The 6,000-nt window shown below is 37.7% G+C and overlaps 1 protein-coding gene across 1 annotated transcript in view; it reads right to left on the reverse strand.

Moving 5' to 3' along the window:
- The window catches only part of CC1H1orf141 (chromosome C1 C1orf141 homolog), a 43,602-nt gene extending 38,503 nt beyond the window's left edge, over positions 1 to 5,099 (reverse strand). Inside the window, exon 1 of the mRNA XM_027058908.2 lies at positions 3,039 to 5,099. The gene's annotated coding sequence lies outside the window, so the exon portion shown is untranslated. The remainder of the gene's footprint in view (positions 1 to 3,038) is intronic.
- Between the last annotated feature and the right edge of the window lie 901 nt (positions 5,100 to 6,000).

The raw sequence follows: 6,000 nt of genomic DNA on the forward strand, positions 1-6,000 counted from the left end.
GCGCCGAAGTTGGACGCTTAGCCAACTTTGAGTTTTTTTTGTTTTGAAGTGAGAAAATCTAATTAACAAATTATTTTTAAGGGTCAATGACAGTTTTATGAATACTAAATTTGAAGTTAATGAAGTTGACAGAATGTTATTAATTTCAGTTTTGTAGTTTTTTCATATTTTGAAGCCTATACTTTTTTTTCAGTTTTCAAATGTTTTCATAAGTCTTTGGCAGTGTGCCAGGGGTTTCTAATGACTAAATCGCCCTGGGATAAAGTGGAGGTGAGGAAACACTTTAGACTAACTTGCTTACTTTCATCATTATACCAAGGGTACCAAGGGCTTAGCTGTATCAGGCAGGTCTAATATGACAGTGTATCCCAACTGCTTTGCATAAACTAAAAACTAATCCTTTAATGCTAAATTCTGCATTATATGTTCCTCGATATGACCTTCTGAGTTTCAGTCCTTTCTTGATTCAATCATTTGCACTTTCATTTCATTTACAGAATATTGGCTTCATACTTCTACTTCATACTTCTTTTTCTATGGGCACATATTCTACTTCATGAATTCTATTTCTGTGAGCATATATTATCATTTGATGGCATACATTTATTTGTTCATTTCTTCATTTGGCTACCTAACTGTATTACAAGAGAGATATGGTGCTAGGTACTCCATCAAATTTACGAGGAAGTTGGACCTGATAGATATTACCTTCCTGGGCAAGGCAGATGGGCTCTCCTGTATCACTAAGAAAACAGAGACCATCAGGTAAGAACTTCAACTTCTCTCTCTCATGCCAAAATCTTATCTGTGTCCATTCCCATCTCACTTGTATTTTAATTTTAATGGAATTGTTGTCTCTCTTTTTCAAAGTTAACCCCTCCCAGTGTACTCTAGACTCTATTACCTCTGTCCTAAAAGAATTATTTCCATTGGTGTAGCCTCTCTCTAGTATCTGTCATTCTCTTTTCTTTACCAGTTGCTTCTCCTTAGCATGCTCACACCTCTTCTGGTTTAAAAAAAAAAAATTCTTCTCCTAATCCTACTAGCTGTTATTCTCTCTCACCTTCCCTTAGTGACAAATTTCTTAAAATGCTCATCTATACTTACATCTCTTTTCCTTCTTAATTTACCATCATTTGGCTTCCTTCTATACTATATCTGCTCTGGTCACCAGGGTCACCATCTTATAAATAAGTGGGCACTTTTCTGCTCCTATTTACCTTATTTGAATGTCTACAACTCTTGTTAATGTTAGCCACTCCTTTCTATGGAAATTCTGCCCTCCCTTGGTTTCTATGACAACAGTCACATCTTCTTACTCTCTCTGAAGATTCCTTCTTCCTCAGATCACTCCTTAAATACTAATGTTTCTAAGGGCTCAGGCCATCTTTTTCATTATTCCATATTTTCTTCAGGATGACCACCCAAACTCCTGGCTTCATCTACCACCATCTACTTTCACACAAAAATCTCTCTTTCGAGTTCCAAACCTATGTTCCTAGCCAGATTTCCTACAGGTAACCCAAATTAATCTAAAAGCAAACTTATCCACACCTTTCCTCTTCTTCAGTCAAAAGTCTCTTCCAACCTTTATTATCACATAGTTATCTCTTAGGCACCCAGCCCATAAACTTAGGCATTGTAATGGTTCTCAATCCTTCTCAATGACAAATGAATTCAGAAACTTCCAAGGAATCCAGATTTCCAGTTGTCACCCCAGTCCTGCTAAGTCAGAATTTATGGAGCTGAAGGTGCGGAATCTGTTTTTTAAAGCTATTCTAATGCAGCTATTCCCCAAAACAGGATTTGGTCACCACTCTTCTGGAAAACTCCTTCTTATCCCCTCCCTAAACATACACAATCACTTTATCTTGTATATGCTACATCCTACATATCTTCTCAGTTTTTCTTCTCTTATCCATTCACATTGCTACTGCCTCGGTTTAGGGTTCCATCATTTGATGCCTGGATTATTGCCATAGTTTTCAAAATATGTCTATACATTTGATCCATCCTATCCTCCATTCTATCCTTCACATTTGTCTGACTTATTTTCTCAAGAAAACACACACACACACACACACACACACACACACACACCTCTCCCTGATGAAAGCTTCAATCTATCCCTACTGCTTTCAGGACAAAGGGTCAAGCTCCTTGATACATCATGTGCGAATCATAGTTTGGCCTCTAAGTGTTTAACCCCATCTGCTCCTTCCTCATGTATACTTGATACCCCAGTCCTAATGGACTGTGGCACCTAATGAACAGTACCTCCAATGTGTTGTATCCTCTTTTACTTGTTGCTTGGCTCTTGCTGTTTCCTCTACCATGTTGTTCTTCCATTTCCTATATTTCTAAGTTCTATTCATCCTTCAAGACCCAAACAAATAACACCTCTGCAGGGAAGCCTTCTCAGGTACACTGATTTAAATGTCCAATGTCTGTGCTCACATAATATCCTATATATACTGCTATCCAAGTACTTATCACTCTCTATTAAACCATTTGATATCCTTATTTTATTCCTCCTATAGGCTATGTGTTTCTTGAAAGCAGGAACCATGTCTAATTCATCTTTGTATCCCTATTGCCTAAAAATCTGAATGAATTAGCCATCAGCCATAATGAAAATGGACAACTATAAATGTTATGACAGTTTTAGCTAGCATTTACATTTATGAGTTTGCATAAATAATTGTCCAAATCTTGTTGAGGTTCTTCTAGATCAAGCCATAGCATTAAAAAATATTACTTTTTATCCCACCTTCAAGCTTAGAAACGCAGCATAGTATTTTGGTTAAGAACATAAACTCTGGAGTCAGACTGCCTGGGTTTGAATCCTTGGCTCTGCTACTTATAAGCTGTGTGACTGTAGGTTAATTGCTTGACTTCTCTGTGTCGCCCAATTGGTAAAATGGAAGTAATGCAAATACCTACTTCATGGGACTGTTACAGGTCCAATTGAATGAATATAAGTGACATATAAGTGTTTGGTAAATAAAATAAGTAGATACAAGTAATGAGGCACTTACCTATTAGGGATAAGATGTGTGAGATACTTATAAATCCTGCAAAATCCATATTCTCCATCTCCATACCATTTCATTTTTCTGCCATACCTGCCATCATGCAATCACCAATGGTCTCCATATATCTAATTGCCTGCTTGCTTCTTCCACAGTATTCTTCTTTAACTTTACCTACACTAACCCCTTGGGTCTTGGTAAACAACAAGACTTTATTCAGCAATTCAGTATCTTCTATTTTAATCTGGCAATTCTGTATCTTCTGTTTCAATCCAGCAATTCAGTATCTTCTGTATTGTATCATATGCTTATCTTGTTTCCTTTCTTTCTCTAATTTTTTCATAGTTTTGTTCTCAATTTTCTATTAAATTCTTATTCGGAGTTCAGTGAGAAGAAACTAAAGCTCACTTTCCTGTAAAGCACAAGTGTAAGCCTTAAAAATATGGTAAGTATTTAGGGAAAAATCCTGGTAAACATTACTATGTCTCCATACTACAGACTCATCAAAAATGCCAAATTAGTTTGTACTCAAGGAAATAGATCTAATCATCCCCCTTTCAACCAACACATTAACTGGGTTGGGAGAGATGATCTCACTTCTTAAATATATACAGATACATCTGAAGTGTTCTTATATGTACTTACACTTGTGAGGAAATGCTCTCTTCTAGAATGTAGGGATCTTATGTGGTCACAGAAGCCTAACTCACAGAATCTTGGGGGTAGAACAGGTCAGTAGTCTCTCACAAGATTTTATGAACCATGAGGCAACATTGATCCCAACTGGACAAGACTTTTCTGATTCTTGCTTTTATTTCACTGTCATTGTCTTCCCCAGGCCTTCAGATTTCACTCTTCCTTCCAGGTGATTACTGCACTATACAGCCCCTAATTTTTCTACCCCAATCTTCCTCTTCATCCCTCAAATACTGATTTTTCACAGTTCCATAAGAACTGTATTTTTGATGATACTGAATTGTTGACCAAGTCCAGCTCCACAAACCTTAACTAGCTCCCCATTACCTGCAGAATAGCATGCAAGCTCTTTTTAGATGACATATGAGATGTTTCAAAAAAAGGCAGTCCAGGCTTTGGCTCAAGCAACCTTTGGAATTAATCTCCCACCACATCCGATCTTCTGCCAAACTCTACAACTCCTATTCCCTGGACACATCCTGCCTTTTCCCCAAGCGTGTTTTTTCCTCATGCGTTTCCTTTCCCTGGCAATGTTCTCTCCTCATGTCTTCAGTCAAAAGACTATTCTTTATCAGATCCTAGTATGAAAGCTACCTCTTTGGTGAAACTTTCCTTGATATCCTCACACGCCTTGTCTTGGTGATAGTCTCTTCCTCACATGTGCTCCTATAAGTACTTTGTCTTTCACCACAGAATTTGGTACACTGCGCTACAGAAATTCACTCTTTGACAGATCACTTCCGCAATGTATTGAAACTCATCTAAAACAATGCTTACCCACTTCTGAATCTCAGCACCAGGCAAAGAATTTTACACCTAACTGAGATCTGAAAACTCCAATTTAATTTGGAGATGTCTCTGACAATATCATTTTATGGGGAGTAATCCCAGTTTATCTGTAATAGATGATGTTGATTCGGGATGATTTACTGCAGGATGAAACACAAAGTTGAGCAAATGGTTATAAAATGTGGCTCTTGTCAAATCTAAATTCAGTAAAATTATTTTCAAAGGAAACTTGGATTTATGTTCTTAATTACTGGCTCAATAATGACAGTTTTTGCAAAAGAACACAATGAGACAGTGAACTTGCCAACTAGGGCAGAACGAAATTCCCAGTCACTCCTGCAGTAAATCTCCCACGGATCTCACTGTGAAGACTTGGCTGCATAATGAACAATTTCAAGGTTGTAGGGCCAATGTTATAAGCACATCAGAGGCTGAGTCACACTAAGAATAATGACATCAAACTAAAAAGTTACTTTGAAGAGCACTACTTCATTTTTAACAGCACCTTTGGGACTAAAAAAAATTCAAAAAGAAAACACACAAAAACCCCCAATTTAATAACTACCAACATAATAGGCTCTGCTAAGCAGTCTTCATCATCAAGTTCCAAATGTCTCCTATTAAAGGAAGAGCTCAAGAAAACCAAAAGAGGCTCCAACTCATCAACCAAAGACAGGACTGAGTAATTATCTAGAAAATGGAGGCTTAAATTAAAATTTACTTCCATTATCTGGTTTCATCAGTTCAAACATTTACTCCTTGAAAACAAGGCCTCTGTCTTACACTTTTATCTTACACCTTCACTAAACACTGTATTGAGCACATAGTAAGCACTCACTGTTCAATATTACATTTTACTTAATAATGAAATAACAGTCTGAATTTCTCCACCTCATATTCCAAGTATGGACACCAGGAAATCCTTTTCTTTAAGTCTAAAATATCAATAAATAGCCCACATTATGGGCTGAATTATGTCTCACCAAAATTCCTAGGTGGAAGCACTATCTCCCAGTACCTCAGAATGTGGCTGTTTTTGGAAACAGGGCCTTTATTTTAAGAGGTAACTAAGCAAAAATCAGGTCATTAGACTGGGACTTAATCCATTTGACTTGTGTCATGTAAGAAGAAGAGATAAGGACACAGACATCATGTACAGAGGAAAGTCCATGTGAGGACACATCAAGGCAGCCATTCCCAAGCCAAAGAAAGAGGCCCAAGAAGAAACGAACCCTGTAGGCACCTTGATCTTGACCTTCCAGCCTCCAGAGCTATGAGAAATAAATATCTGTTGGTTAAGCCTCCCAGTCTGTGACATTTTAAAAACTTTTTAAATGGTTATTTATTTTTGAGAGAGAGAGAGAGAGAGAGAGCGCATATGCACAAGTGGGGGAGGGACAGAGAGAGAAGATACAGAATCCAAAGCAGGGTCCAGGCTCTGAGCACAGAGCCCGATGCAGGGCTCAAACTCAGGAACTGCAAG

The sequence above is a fragment of the Acinonyx jubatus genome, chromosome C1, assembly GCF_027475565.1.
Source record: "Acinonyx jubatus isolate Ajub_Pintada_27869175 chromosome C1, VMU_Ajub_asm_v1.0, whole genome shotgun sequence".
In the NCBI taxonomy this organism is placed as follows: Eukaryota; Metazoa; Chordata; class Mammalia; order Carnivora; family Felidae; genus Acinonyx; species Acinonyx jubatus.